The sequence below is a fragment of the Pseudophryne corroboree genome, chromosome 3, assembly GCF_028390025.1.
Source record: "Pseudophryne corroboree isolate aPseCor3 chromosome 3, aPseCor3.hap2, whole genome shotgun sequence".
In the NCBI taxonomy this organism is placed as follows: domain Eukaryota; kingdom Metazoa; phylum Chordata; class Amphibia; order Anura; family Myobatrachidae; genus Pseudophryne; species Pseudophryne corroboree.
The window spans coordinates 56,286,127-56,302,948 of NC_086446.1; the positions used below are offsets into that span (position 1 = coordinate 56,286,127).

At 44.0% G+C, this 16,822-nt stretch overlaps 1 pseudogene; it reads left to right on the top strand.

The window, feature by feature from the left end:
* The first annotated feature begins 1,222 nt into the window (after positions 1 to 1,222).
* Positions 1,223 to 1,340, top strand: LOC134898401 (5S ribosomal RNA; annotated as a pseudogene).
* The last annotated feature ends 15,482 nt before the right edge of the window (positions 1,341 to 16,822 follow it).

Genomic DNA, 16,822 nt, shown 5'->3' on the forward strand with positions numbered 1-16,822 from the left:
ATGGGATGGCGATGAACCCTCTTTTAAAGACTTCCTCATCTATATATCCGACAATACCATGAACTTGAAGTTCACATCCAACAACAACACGGAACAAATAGAGTTTTTAGATCTGATACTGACCCACCAAGCAAACAATGTCATTACGAAGAACTTCATTAAAAAGGTGGATACAAACAGCTATGTTCATTATCGGAGCAACCATCTTAAACGATGGAAAAATAATATTCCCCTCTCCCAGTTCACCAGGATTGCACGAAATTGCAAGAAAACGGATGATCGTGATGCCCAACTGTCAGTCTACACAGAGAGATTCAAAGAAAAAGGATACCCTGAACATATTCTCGCAGCAGCTAATGCCCAAGCAAAAACCCTGGAAAGAAACAAACTTCTGGAATACAAACCTAAGGAGAACAATAAAGACAATGTTAGATTCATCACCACTTACAGTAAACATGACAACCTGATTAAACAAACACTCAAATCACACTGGAATATACTGTTAATGGACCCGATTCTCAAAGATTATTTACCAACTGAACCCCAAGTGGTATTTAAGAAATCACAGAATCTAAAGGACCTCCTGGCACCAAGCATGTTAAGAAACCATGATACTCCAAAAAGCACACTACCGAAATGTGTGGGATGTTTCAAATGTGGTCATTGCAACATCTGCAAGTATGTGAACCCAAATAGAAAAACCTTCAAGAACACAGGTGAAACTAATGAGTACAAAATTAAGCACTTTATCAACTGCAACACATCTTCCGTCATCTACCTCCTAGAATGCCCTTGCAAGATGAAGTATATCGGCAAGACAAAGAGGCCATTGAAAATCCGCATACAGGAGCATGTCAGAAATATAAAGAACCGGGTCCAAACACATGCTGTATCCAGACACTTCCTACAATACCACGGCTCTAACCCGGAGGAACTCACGTTCAAGGGTTTGGAACTAGTGACACTTGGAGAAAGAGGGGGGGACCTCTCCAACCTTCTATCAAGGAGAGAAATGTTCTGGATACATGAAATGAAATCTCTTCATCCGGACGGACTGAATGAAGGCTACAAAATAGCCCCCTTTTTATAAACGTAAGCCTTTCATTCCCAATCCTTAAACTCCTGACATTCTCAACTTGCCTTCTTCCAGCTAGGTCCAGCTTGGAACACGGAGCGGAGGCTCCCCTACCCCTGGACCACCTCTCCCACTACCCAGATCTTAGATTACAGTCATACCACACTGGATATGCCCAAATTCGTCCGATCTTGGAAGCCAAGCAGTGTTGGCCCGGCCAGTACTGGGTAAGGAAACTTCCCAAGAAGACCGGGTGCTGTAATAACAATCAGATCAGTGGCGTGCTATTCCTATATCTCGCTATACATCTCTCTTTCTTCTATCTCTCAATTCAAAGAAACTAAGTTCTCTGTCCATGATGGTATATGCCTATGCCTATATACTCCTAAATATAAGTCTCACCGCAACATCCACTCTCTATTTATTTATTAATCTTACTAATTTTATCCAATGCATATACAATTTATACTCCAATAGAAAATGCTAGATGTCCTAAATGGATGTCATTTTTATAGGAGAAACACTTTATTTATGTCTATCAGATTAGGAGTGTGAACTACATTGTAACATACTCTACACCTAGTCTGTAGAATCTGTATATAAACGATGAACTATATGTGACCTCGGAATCGTATATATGTACTGATTCTCGATCTTATCTTATTTACATATGCGGCTTCCGGTGTGGAGACGGTGTGAATATATTAGACCTATTAAACTACATGAACATTATCCATGAAAATATGGCCGCCGGCACCCGCTTCCAGCACGAGCTACTGTCACGCTTCACGGACTCCCAGAAAATGGCCACCACACTTCCCTTCGCAATGACCGGCGCATGCGCAGGAGGAAGCCACGGACACCGGAAGTGGGGCGGAAATGACGCGTTTAGCGTCACACATCGGACTAAACAAGCGCAAAAGTCTTTTATGATTCACAAAGACTCCACACACAGTTTCTAAGCGCAAGTAAAGCGCTTCATCACATCTACAGCCTACCTCATTATTGGCCACACTTATTATGTGTTCCTGAACTATACTAGTATGTTTACATCCTGTTTCCACAAATGTCATTCAATTACAGGAAGTGATGTCACTAATCACTTCCTTACCCACAGGGGTATATATAGATGATGTGTCTGTCACTAATCACTTCCTTACCCACAGTGGTATATATAGATGATGTGTCTCACTGTGCTCATTACCCCTTGATGAAGTCAGACCAGACGAAACCGGTTGGGTGATTCCTGCTACTACTGAAATCCTCAAGTTAAGCTGCTTTTTCTATTTATCCGATCTTTTATACGTATTTGTATTAATAATTTTTATTTTTTTTACATAATTTTAGACATACGATTGTCTCTAATGACTCTTATTTTCTGAATACGGGAATTTTTTAGCACTATTTTTTATCGCTTCTATTTTTTATATTATTATCTTCATGTCCTTTAGAATGCTTTTTAAATGACTTTGTAACAAATCTTAAAAAAAAGCATTCCTATATGTTGCCTTTTTATGTCCAAAAAACCTTTTAAAACGTTCGTTATAAATAAACCCTGCATTGTTTTTAATTTTTTTAATTTTTTTTTTATCTTTTTAGTCTCCTAGATTATTTACCACCTATGGTCGCTCTGATCTTATCTGCAATTCTCAATATATATATATATATATAAGGCAAAAAGTCCCTGCACTCTCACACCGCTCAGCCAACTACTGGGGTGCCAATAAGAGTCCGACCCACACAGAGGTGGGACCCATAGTACAATACAGGATGAACCACTAAGTGGAACAGATAGCACTCACCAGATTTCAAATCAAAAATTCAGAATATTTAATGTAAATGGTAATCTCACAGTTCAAACGTAATGTCCATATTCATCCAACGTTTCGGTCCAAACCAGGATCTTTGTCAAGGATTCACAGCTTTGTCAAACCAGTCAGCATCACAGCAGAGTTAATATAATAGGTACTGGAGTCTGGGGATAATGCCTCATCGGCCCCTGTTATATAGCCAGCATAATTGCCGTTTTCGGCGCCTGGATCCACCCCCATTAGCACAGGAAGTGGGGTGGAACGCATGGTGGAACGCAGACGTCACTTCCGCCATTGCGGAAGTGAGCTGGATCCACAATATCCTTATATCCAATCACATCCTTATATACCGGATGTGCGTTGTGCCCGAACTGCTGTCTAATGTGTCTCGCGGGCGCGCCGTGGAGCGCAACCCAGAAGCTGGGACGGGCATTTGGTGGAGCGAACCGCGTCATTCCCCGTGTTGCCGGAAATGAGCCGCGTCTGTCCACATACCAACATAGTTGTACAGCAACTTGTTGAAATGATGAGAGGATGCCTCACACGAGACTGTTAATTATATATAATACCCACTTTAAGATTGATGGGTTAATCTAAGGGCTAATGACATAGCAAATAGGGCATATATGCTTTGACAAGAGCTGGGCATAAACAGAGGCCAGTGAGTTCACAAGGGCTATATCTATTTCTACAGTGAAACAAAACACAGAATAGATCAATCAACCAAATAATGAAAATATTAAATAAATGCATAGACTAAACAATACAGTAAACAAAGTGACTAAGATAAACAACAATCCCACACCCAGTGGGACTTATACCAGGTGCACTTTCTAACTGACTAGGTAATTGTCATGAAAATTTTCATTAAGCAGTTCGTTGATTTATTTCAAAAAGATTGATAAAGGATTATTTTCATTCATTCCTCTTGGTGCTATCGTGTCCAATTTATGTATCCAAAGGCTTTCTCTTTTTCTAAGCAATAGGGCACGGTCACCACCTCGTGGCAATGGGGGTATCCAGTCGATCAGTTTGGACCTCAGGTCTGATACTTGATGCCGTAAAGTCATAAAATGTCTGGCTACCGGCAAAGCGGCAGTCCCTGTAGTGATTGCCTGATGTATCGATGTTCTGTGGTTTGCCATCCTATCGCGAAACCTTCTGGTCGGCATCCCGACATAGAACAATCCGCACGGACATGTTAAGATATATATCAGATGGTCCATAGAGCAGTGTAGTCTCCCCGAATGGGGGTGCGGGAATGTTGGACCTGTCAACATGCCCCTACACGTAGTGCACCCAATACACTTAAAGCAACCTGGTCTTCTTTCATGCAACCATGTCGTAGTAATGGGTGATTCCTGTCCAGCCATAGGCCTTAGTAGTAGTTGTTTTAGGTTGGCCGCCCTACGATAGGCCATAATCGGTGGAGGGCTTTTTTTCAGTTTCAGTTGATCATCTGTGGTTAAGATAGGCCAATTCTTCCGAATGGCTCCTCTGACCTTATTCGATAAATGGTCATATCTAGTCGTGAAAACCATCCTATCTGGTGTTGGTGTAGCTTGTGCAGTGGCAGTTGGGGTTTCAAATTTCTTCCTCGCCTTCTTGAGACAATTCAGGACAGTCTTCTTTTCATATCCCCGCTCGAGGAATCGTGAGGTCATTTCGGATAATTGTGTTTCCATGGTGTCCTTGTTAGTGTTGTTACGCATTACCCTCAGGAATTGGTAAACAGGGAGGTTGTCCTTAAGAGCAGGTGGGTGTTGACTAGTTGCAAGCAGCAAGGTGTTTCTGTCAGTGGGTTTTCTGAACAGACTTGTGTTGATGCGGCCTCCTTCCAGTGTGATGGAAATATCCAGAAAATTAATACTGGCGGCATCAATGTGGTGAGTGAATTTTACTGGACTGTCCAGGCTGTTCAACGTGCTAACCATTTGGTTAAATGAGTCCATTGTCCCTTTCCACAGCAGGAAAATGTCATCAATAAATCTTTTGTAGAATAGGATCTGTGTTCCATATTTCGGGAAGATGTGCCGTTGCTCATATTCGGTCATGAAGATATTGGCGTAGGCCGGCGCAAGGTTCAAGCCCATCGCGGTCCCCTCGCGTTGCAGGTAATACCTTCCTTGATAGAGGAAATGGTTGTGCTTGAGGACTACCATTGCCAGGTCCAGGAGAAAACCAGTAGATGGTCCAGTAGGTGGGTATTGTTGCCAGGCATTCGAAAGAGCTTGTAGACCTTGTTCATGGGGAATGATTGTGTACAGGGAACACACATCCATGGTGGCCACCAGTGTATCCTCGAGATCATAAGGGAAGGCCATCAGTTTTTGTAAAAAATCGGACGTGTCACGTATGTAGCTATCTCCCTGTTGTACTATGGGTTGTAGGAATGTATCCACATAGATGGCAAGTGGCTGTAGCAAAGAGTTCCTAGCTGAGATTATGGGTCTACCCAGTGGCTGTGATAGGCTCTTGTGGATCTTGGGGAGGGTGTAGATTATAGGGCATACAGGATGTTCAACCGTAAGAAACTCCAATGTATTATTGTCTATATGTTGATCCTTATGCCCTTTATCTAACAATTGATCGATGATCAATTTAATTTCGGGGATGGGGTTGTGTTGTAGGCTAATGTAGGTAGCCTCATCCTGTAGTTGCCTCAAAATCTCACTGTTGTAGTCAACCCAATCCTGCACTACCACTGCCCCTCCCTTGTCAACTGGCCTAACCACAAGACTCTCATCTTGTTTAAGTGAGGCCAGGGCCTTGCGTTCTGCGAGTGATAAATTGTCAAAACGCTTAGTAGGAGACTGGACATGGACATCATGTTCCATAAGGCGGGTAAAGGTTTTAATACTAGGATTGGAGGAGGCTGGGTCGAACGTGGAAGGTTTCCGAAATTGTGCACTTTCCTTACTCAGTCCTGTTGAGAAATGTTCACATAATCTTAACTTGCGACTGAATCTATATATATCAACTGTTGTGTCAAAGCGTCGGTGTGGTGCTGTGGGTACAAATGAAAGGCCCCTAGAAAGGAGTCGTGTTGTTGCCTCATCAAGTGTCTTACTCGACAAGTTAAAGACTAAGTCCTGGGTTTGTCCCTGCATCTGTGCCAAGTGTCTGCCCTTCCTTGGGTGCGGTCTCCGCGGTCTGCCACCGGAGGTAGGTTGGGGGTAGTGGTATGGTCTAAAAAAGGCCTCTGTGTTGGGCGACTGTCGGACAAATCAGTGTCAGACGCAGAGGACCCAGTCTCATTAGTGTAAGGTTGTCTACGGCCTTGGCGTCTAGTAATATAAGGCCTTTGTGGTCTATTGGGCCTAGAGTCACCCGTTAACCATCTGTAAACGTTATGATTCTGGTAATCCGTTGTGATTGATAAAGGATTATTTTCATTCGACACCACCCGAACTTGGAAGCTAAGCAGTGCTGGGCCTGGTCAGTACACGCTAGGAGACTATGTGGAATACTAGGTACAGTAAGTATATTTATTTAATATAGAACGATTGGCAGTGACAGTATTCCAGTTTGGCATGGCGCAAAGCCAGTTGGGCTTCCTTGATGATAACCTGCTTGCACAAGCAGAACATGGTATAGTATCCCTCACGGACGATGATGCGACTGGGTCCTCTGCGTCTGACACTGATTTGTCCGACAGTCGCCCAACACAGAGGCCTTTTTGAGACCATACCACTACCCCCAACCTACCTCCAGTTGCAGGCCGCGGAGACCGCACCCAAGGAAGGGCAGACACTTGGCGCAGATGCAGGGACAAACCCAGGACTTAGTCTTTAACTTGTCGAGTAAGACACTTGATGAGGCAACAACATGACTCCTTTCTAGGGGCCTTTCATTTGTACCCACAGCTCCACACCGACGCTTTGACACAACAGTTGATATATATAGATTCAGTCGCAAGTTAAGATTACGTGAACATTTCTCAACAGGACTGAGTAAGGAAAGTGCACAATTTCGGAAACCTTCCACGTTCGACCCAGCCTCCTCCAATCCTAGTATTAAAACCTTTACCCGCCTTATGGAACATGATGTCCATGTCCAGTCTCCTACTAAGCGTTTTGACAATTTATCACTCGCAGAACGCAAGGCCCTGGCCTCACTTAAACAAGATGAGAGTCTTGTGGTTAGGCAGGTTGACAAGGGAGGGGCAGTGGTAGTGCAGGATTGGGTTGACTACAACAGTGAGATTTTGAGGCAACTACAGGATGAGGCTACCTACATTAGCCTACAACACAACCCCATCCCCGAAATTAAATTGATCATCGATCAATTGTTAGATAAAGGGCATAAGGATCAACATATAGACAAGAATACATTGGAGTTTCTTACTGATAAAGCTGAATATTTATCGTATATAAAACACTTTAAGAGGTCTAAGAACACTGTACGCTATCTACGTAAGAAGTACCGTAAGGGTACGTAAGTTGCGTAGCGATCGCTCAACCGTAGTCGAGACGCTCAAGCGTCACGTTCGCTTACGGCCTAGTGATCACAGGCAGGCACGCTATTGGCTGCCGACTAACGTAATGATTCGCTGTAGCGTAGCGGACGCTCGAGACCACGAGGAGATCACCAGCGATGCAGACGCTCACAACGTTAAACCTTTATATCTATACCTTTAACAATGAGATACGCAGTAAACCTTAGTGTAGAGACAGAGTGTAAGTGCAACCTGGTGTAACCTGATTAACTACAAAGCTGCTTGAGCGTCACCGACGCTCAGAGAATACTTAACACTATAATGAATACACAGATACCTGGGCTTAGGGTCCAAAACCTATTATATGTATTATGACTATTATACTTGCAAAAAGAATCACAGTACAAAGCATACACTACAATATAACATAAACCAACTAACCAGATAACTACACAGGAAATACAATACAATACAATACAATCAAGGGAAAATAAGAGAGAGAGAGATAGATGTGGCTCACAGTAAGACAATATGATTACGGAGAAAACTTACGCACAAGGGGAAACGATCGCATGCGCCTCGATATCCAGCTCCCGATTATCAGCAATGAGAACCGTTGATGAGAGTGAATCTGGATATGGTCGGCCTGCCTATTTATGCCCCACACACAATACAATTCAATGGTCCCTACAATCTCATTGTTCATTGGACACAGGAATTCGGCTTCGCATTATAACAAAAGGTCATAGGTTGATTCATACAGGTGGGCTGTGACTGTTTCCAACTGTTCAGGTGGGTGGGATACTGGGTTTCCCGCCGCATGACTAAGTAAGAACAAATAATAGTAAATGGACATAAACTTCTTATGTCCATAACTATTCGCACGAGCGATTAATCCGCTCCAAACCAACACCGGAATATTGCTATTTAAATACTCTTCCGATGGGTACCAAACACTACTGTATGACCCCTGTTAGACCCTTCGTACAATACAAAGAGGAATCTCTCCGTTCAGGAACATGCTATGTTAACCAAACTTTCAGAATCTATCAAAGGGACCATGATCTATAAAATACCTTATTAGTGAAAATATGTAACGATTGAGTCGCACGCTACGACTACCCAAACTCTACCGTAAATACGCATACCGAGCACCAGCGGGTGCACGCAACAGCGGGTATGCGCACTCACGGGAGAGCGCACGCATGCGCAGCGCGGACCTGAATGAGGTGCAAATATGGCAGTGTGCATAGAGATATTTTTCTGACTTTGACAGTCCACCCTTTGGCAGTCAATAATAACTGCCACCTTCTAAAACATTTCAAAAGGAGAAAAATATATGTCAGGGGTTAATTCATTTCCATGGTTGGGTAAGGGAGGAGAGAGGAGTAGGTGGGAAGAGGGTATGACCTAGTGAGATAGCAGAAGCATGTGTGTATGAATCCATGTTTGGGGGGTCATGTATCATCGTGCCGTACGTGTTGTAAATCAAGCTTCGAGGTATTGCGAAGTATACATTTGAATTCCTTCTTATCCCGTATTAAGGGTCTGTGGATGGGCTGTCAAACTCTACCGAGCTCATTTCGGCTTTCAGTTGTAACAAAATGGGGAAGCACATTTTAGTTGATGATACATGAATGGGGGAGGTATGTGGTTGCTGATATCTGTGCCTGTATTCCCTATCGACTATGTGTGTCATTACCTGAGGGATGTAGAGATGAAGATAAAGAACACTTATGGAAAATGCAGTGGTATTCTATGTCAGGTTAATGTACATCTGTCGGTTGAAGTTTTGTTCGGTATCAGTTGAAAGTCGTCTTCTTTGCGCTGTTTTGCCCATTAGGTGTGAGCAAAAAGCTTTGTCAATGCCATTAGATTTACAAAAAATGTTGGGCTAGCGTAAGTTTAAGAATTCTAGGGAAACTGGGGATCCATGGCAAAGTTCATCAAATGTCCGTATCTCAAGTGGTCAAAACTTCTTCTTTGGTCTATCCGTTGTCTGTATAGCGTCTCGTCAACTTCCTCGTCCAAGTGGGTCTTTTTATCTTGGAGAAAAAACAGAAAAACAGGTGAAAGAAACGGACCGTATAATCGCATTTTCATCACATCATTGTTTCTATCGTTGGGTCATAAATCAAATCCAGGTTAATTACAGTTTCCTCACTCCTCAAACTCATTACCCTGGTACGATGTTTGCACTTCATTAAAGCCTGACCGCATCTAAATATCAAGCCAATTGATATGACAACACCTATGATACATAGGAGGAACTTCCCAACATCCATTATGACTCCTTGAGCCCAGTCTCCCAAACCGGAGAACCAATTTCGCGGGTTCAACCATGACACCCAACCAGTCAGCTCATTACCTACAGCAGCAAGAGTGAGATTGTGTTTTCGGCGAAATTCCCACTTCAATTGGAGAATATCGTCCATCTTTTGGTCTATGACCTCGACCGGATCCTCGGTGCTATTCGTGATATACGTGCAACACTTCACGCCGTACTGTGTTGCCAATGTAACACAATATCCGCCTGTCACTGCTGTGAGGTAATTAAGAACCATTCTATGCTGCACCAGTTCTGTTTTATAAGCTTGAAGTTCCCTTCCAGTATATCTAAACGTGTCATCATACATTTCAGTGATATTATCTAACAAATTTGCGAGCGCCGATATGTATTTATAATTTAGCACTCCTCTAGCGGTGCGGGTGAAATCTAACGCGATTAGGAATTGAATCCCGGTGGATTCACTTATCAGATCAGTGGCCGGATGCTCTGTCTTCTCTATCAGGTGTCTTTTAACAACGTGCTCGTAATGGGTGTGAGTATAAGGAGCTTGGGCACCACGATGTATGTCTTTCATTTTGTCATGTGTTACAGTCATTACTTCAGGCAGTACTTTTCCAATATAACACAATCCTTCAGAGTTTGGGGCAAGCCACTTGTACGCCTTTCTCCCGCATATGAAATATGCATCATCGGGGAGAACATATGGGACGGAGAAGGACATAACCATATTACACACCTTCCATGTGAAATCTCCTGACCCTAATTCTTCCATCTGCTTAATACACGTATCAGGTTGTACGATATGTGCACAGTATCCTGGTGATACTTCTCCAACTCTAGTAATTCTATTTCCTAAGGTATACCTATACCTGAAAGATTTTCCTCTACTGGCTATGTGGCGTACAAGCTCTGTATCTGTAGGCATTCTATCTGCTCTATGCGAAAAGGTCATGGTGTGGTTACTCCATGACACTTCCCAATTTCCCGGCTTTCTGGGATTGGAGATGTTGAAACATAATAGGGACCTATCCACATGGTATTGGTGGAGCTTCAAACTAGGAGGGCTGGAGATATTAAACCTCCGGTCCTCCGGTCTCCCACCATTTAACTCAAGTACCTCCCCTATCGTTAAAGGAAATGGTACTAGCCCTGATTTGCTATGACCTTGAGGTACTTGAGAGCATACCCAACAATCTGTTTTGTTTAACACATTACCCACTAAGGAGTGATAGTCACTCAATGGATGCCGGTCCATATGGATATTAAAACTGGATTGGCATTTCTTAATGCACCCATCCTCAATGACATTGTTACAGAGCCTACAGATACAGTTTTCTTCAGCTAACAATCCGTCACAATTTCTTCTATGGTCAATGCTATCGGATCGTTTTCTGATACTCGCCTTTGCTTGTTGGTTAGGTTGATCTTGGAAAACTACGCCTCCATCTTTATCATCAGAACCCATTCCAGAACCTCTCTCGACCTCCATGGTACTCTCGCCGGAACAGACTGCTCTGGTCAACATCATGGTCAACAGGAAAATCCGGATCACAGTCTCTTGGGGCAAGTCCATCTTATAGGAGGAAACGGAGAAGAATGAGAAGGGGGAAAAAGAAATTTGAGGGAGAGGGGATGGGAAGTGGAGAAAAACAATAAAAGGGAATAGGGAGTCGACAACAGCTCTCGGTCTTCAAGGCTCAGGTGCCGCCTCAGTCCTCCTGGAACAGACACTCCAGTGATACAACCTCTACCGTCTGTTCCTTATCACGGGACTTCTCTGGATCAGCAACCTTCTTGCAGTGGGATGAATGGACCCAAGTCTCTCTCTCAGCAACCTTCAATGCTGTAGTGCTAGTCAATAAGACCTGGTATGGTCCTTCCCATCTGTCAATAAGGCAACCTGAGCGTAGAAAATTCCGTATCATTACATAATCCCCAGGTTCAATGTCATGACAATTACTATCAGGTAGATCGGGAATCACCAACTTCAGATTATCATTTTGATTCCTTAACTGTTTACTCATGTTAATCAAGTACTTTACAGTCACTTCATTGTTACATTTCAAATCATCCTGAGGGTTAATCATGACATGCGGTTGTCGACCAAACAAGATTTCAAAGGGGGACAGATTAAGAGGGTTCTGGGAGTGGTTCTGATACTGTACAATACAATGGGTAAAGCTTCTGGCCATGTCAATCCTGTCTCTGCCATCACTTTACTCAATTTATTTTTAATAGTGCTGTTCACTCTTTCGACCTTCGCACTCGCCTGTGGACGGTACGGAGTGTGCAGCTTGCTATCAATTCCCATCAACTTACACATTCCTTGAAAGACATCACCTGTAAAATGGGTACCCCTATCACTTTCGATTATTCTAGGGATACCGTATCTACATACAAATTCCTGCACAATTTTCTTAGCAGTAAACATAGCGGTATTTGTAGCCGCAGGAAATGCTTCGACCCAATTCGAGAAAACATCTATACAGACAAGTACATACTTCAAATTCCGACAAGGGGGTAATTGGATGAAGTCAATCTGTATTACCTGGAAAGGGCCGCCGGCAGGTGGGATATGGGATGGTTCTGTAGGTATTGCCTTTCCAATATTCTTTCTCAAACAGGTATGGCATGACATTGCTCTTTTACTCGCATGAGAGGAGAATCCTGGGGCGCACCAATATGCTCTTACCAACTTGCACATTCCCTCCTTGCCTAGATGAGTCAGCCCGTGAGCTGCTTCAGCCAGACATGGAAGATATGCTCTGGGGGCCACTGGTTTACCATGTCCATCCGTCCAGAGTCCTGAAGACTCCTGGCCATATCCCTTTGCCTTCCAGACTGCCTTTTCCTGTGTGGAACACAAATTCTGCATTTCACACAACTTCTGTGTGTTGATGGTATTAAATACCATCAATTGTGTGGTGTCTGTCTGTATGGGGGTAGCAGCTGCTAACTTAGCAGCTTCGTCTGCTCGGCTGTTACCAAGTGATACTGGGTCCTGGCTATATGTGTGTGCTTTACACTTGATAACAGCCACTCTGTCGGGTTCCTGTATCGCTGTTAGAAGCCTTTTTATGTGAGCTGCATGCGCTACCGGTGTACCAGCGGCCGTCATGAAATTTCTGAGGCGCCATAGGGCTCCGAAATCATGGACTACCCCGAATGCGTACCTAGAATCGGTGTAGATATTGGCTGACTTACCCTTAGCCAATTCACATGCTCTGGTTAGGGCAACCAGTTCAGCAACCTGGGCTGAGTGAGGTGGGCCTAGCGCTTCCGCTTCTATGGTGTTTTGGTCATCTACGACTGCGTATCCAGTACACAAGTCTCCCGAGTCTGACTGTCTATGACAACTACCGTCCGTGTAGAACGTGAGTTTTGCATCTTCCAGTGGGTTGTCACTGATGTCAGGCCTTGCGGTAAAATTTTGGGTCAAATATTCCATACAATCATGTGTATCTTCCTTTGTATTAAATCCTCCTTCCCCATCACTCTCACCTTCCACCCTTTGTGCCTGACCAGGCACACCTGGGAGATACGTTGCAGGATTTAATGCACTGCATCTCCTTATGGTGATGTTTACGGGGGCCATTAGTGCCAATTCCCATCTTGTAAACCTCGCTGATGAGACGTGTCTGGTTTGGGCAGAATTCAATAAGGCTGATACTGCATGTGGCGTATGGATTGTGAGGTTGTGGCCTAGTACGACATCTTCGCTTTTTGTCACTAGCAATGCTATCGCAGCAACGCTTCGCAAGCATGTGGGGAGGGATCGCGCTACCGTGTCTAGCTGAGCGCTGTAGTATGCAACTGGCCTACTGGCATCACCGTGTTTTTGGGTTAGTACACCTGCCGCGCAACCAGCACTTTCTGTTCCGTATAGTTCAAAGGGTTTCCCATAGTCTGGCATACCTAGTGCTGGTGCCTGCGTTAGGCACTGTTTGAGTCTCTCAAATGCTGTTTCGGACTCGTCTGTATGCGAAATCCTATCAGGTTTGTTTGAGGAAACCATTTCCTGCAAAGGTAACGCCAAAATGGAAAACCCTGGGATCCAATTACGGCAATACCCACACATTCCTAAAAACGTTCTGATCTGTTGCTGGGTTTGTGGCAGAGTCATGTCTCTAATTGCTTGGATTCTATCAGCGGTCAGGTGTCTCAGTCCTTGTGTTAGACAGTGTCCCAAATATTTTACCTTAGTTTGGCATAATTGTAACTTGTCTTTGGAAACCTTGTGTCCTGTGTCTGAAAGATGAAACAGGAGCTGTTTCGTATCCTTCAGGGATGCTTCCAGTGAATCTGAACACAGCAGTAAATCGTCCACATACTGTATCAATACTGATCCACTCTCTGGTTGGAAAGACTGTAAACAATCATGCAAAGCCTGAGAAAATATACTTGGACTATCTATGAAACCTTGGGGTAATCGAGTCCACGTGTATTGGACTCCTCTGTATGTGAATGCAAACAAATATTGGCTGTCAGGGTGCAGAGGTACCGAAAAGAAAGCGGAGCAGAGGTCAATAACAGTGAAAAATTTGGCAGTTGGAGGTATTTGCATTAGGATGACAGCTGGATTTGGCACTACGGGGAACTGACTCTCAACTATTTTGTTAATCCCCCTTAGATCCTGCACTAGCCTGTAACCCCTCCCCCCACTCTTTTTAACAGGGAAGATGGGACTATTGGCAGTGCTGGACGTTCTTACCAGAATGCCCTGTTGTAGCAAGCGCTCTATTACTGGGTAAACTCCTAACTCCACCTCTGGCTTCAGAGGGTACTGTGGGATTTTTGGAGCTATCCTACCATCTTTTACTTGTACAACTACTGGAGCTACGTTTGCCATTAATCCAGTGTCTTGTCCGTCTTTTGTCCAAAGTGACTCTGGTGTCTGAGATGTCATCTCTTCTATTTGGGATGGATTCCTATTTGTCATAATGGTATGTGACATTAATTTTGATGGGGAGTCTAACATGTCTCGCACTTCCTGAGCGTGATTCTCAGGTATGTCCAAGAATACACCTTCAGGAGTACAATAAATGACGCACCCCATTTTACACAGTAAGTCTCTTCCCAGGAGATTGGTTGGTGCCGATGCAGCCAGCAAAAAGGAATGCTTGGTATGCAAAGGCCCTATTGTAATCCCGGCTGGTTTGCTAACAGGGTAGTGCTGGACTACTCCTGTTACTCCCATGGCTGGAATTGTCCTACCAGTGGTTCTCATGCCCACTGTCGAATTTATCACTGACTTGGCCGCCCCTGTGTCTACAAGAAAGTTTAAAGTTTTACCAGCTACATTAATTGCGATCTCGGGTTCACTTCCAAGGTTGGCAATCAATTTTACTGGCTGCAGATTACAGGTATGGCCACACCCCTATTGGGTATGGTGACCTTCCTGAATCCCGCTGGCAGCAACTACTTGTGAGGGAGATAGCTGGGAACTACCAGAGGCATGCCAATCTCTGTTCGGGGGATATCTTTTTGTTTCCCCTGTATGTGGCTCATAACTCCGTTTCTGTGGACCCCGATCCCAATGTCGTGTGTCGTGTCGTTGTCTAGGGGGTTGGTATGAGTTTCGTGGATTCTTTACTCTACAATCTCGTGCCATGTGTCCCTGTTTGTGACAAGAATAACAAGTAACCATACTTGACTTACCCACAGGGTTTGGTGATACAAACAAAGGCTGCCTTGTGGTCAGTGCCTGTATACTTACTGACATTAATTTATCACCTTGTTGCTCCCTGTGTCTGGTGATGTTTCTATCGTGATCAATAGCAGCCTCTCTCAAAGTAGCCACAGACAGACCTCGCCAACATGGTTGTGTGGTCTGTACCCTAGTCCTCAATGACTCTTTTAAACCATCCATCAGTACCGATACTGCTACTTCCCGATGGTTTGTGTCTGTTTTAATGTCCTCTATGCCTGTGTATTTTTCCATTTCTAATAATGCTCTGTGAAAATACTCTGCAGCTGTCTCTGACTCCCTCTGTTTAATGGAGAATATCTTATTCCATTTAGCTACCGCTGGGAAATACTCTTTTAACTGCAAGTTTATTCTTTTCACATTATCTTGGTTGTACACATCTGTAAGAGGTACATCATGATCTACTCCGCAATCAGCTAAAAATTGAGTTGCGTCGACATTTGAGGGTAAACATGCTCTCAGCAATATCTGCCAGTCTTTATTGTTGGGCTCTACAGTGTTACCTAAGTCTCTGATGTATTTTTGACTGGCAACTAAATCTTTTCTAGGGTCAGGAAATTCAGACACTATGGTCCTTAATTCCATTCGGGAAAATGGGGTGTACATGGCAATGTTCCTAATGGGAGTGGCTCCTGATGCTTCTGTTTTCCCATTTGGCACTGCTATTACTCTAACAGGAGTAATTCTAACAACCTCATTCTGTGTAGATTCTACAGGCTGTGGTGAAATAGTTTCAGCATAATGCATGGTGCCGTACTTACCAGTTGATACGACCTCACCTATCCCTCCGCTAGGGGCCTTTACTAATCTCGTGGGTGGAGCTGTGCCTACTGTGGTCTCTGCTATGGTGGCTGCGAGAGAGAGCGCTGAAATCGTTGCCGATTCGTCATCTTGATCACACTCCTGAGGAAAGTTCAAAACAGGGTACAACTTGCACGGGTTAATACTTGCATGGGTTAATGGGTTAACATTATCATTAACATTTACACAGTTACTAAGTGATTGTGTGTTACACCTTAGTGCGTCTTTCTCCGCAATCAACTTCTCTCCTGATATATATGGTGGCGGTGGGGCCGTGGCAATCAGTTTTCTGTTAGAGCCAGATCCCGCCGCCTGAGCCAATCCTCTCTGTATCTCACCTTCCTGATGCCACAACTGTAAACAATCATAATGTTGAATTCGTCTCTTTGTTGATTTTATGAGACATATCCTCCTCCTTAAATTTTGTAACACTTCTGAGCTGAAGCTACCTACTCTTGGGAATTTCTCCCCGTCATGTACAGTCATTCTCTCCCATTCATCACATAAAGTTTCTGTGTGACTTCCGTATTTCTCACACATTATATACCTGGCCTACCCAATTGGTCGGACCACTGAATCAACCCGAACCGAGGTTGATCGCCCCCTACCTGAACAAGTGGCCCCCATAGTTCGAAAGTGTTGCTTTACTCAGCCAACCCTTACGCAAAACCAAATGTCCGCAATAGGCTGACGGTGGCGG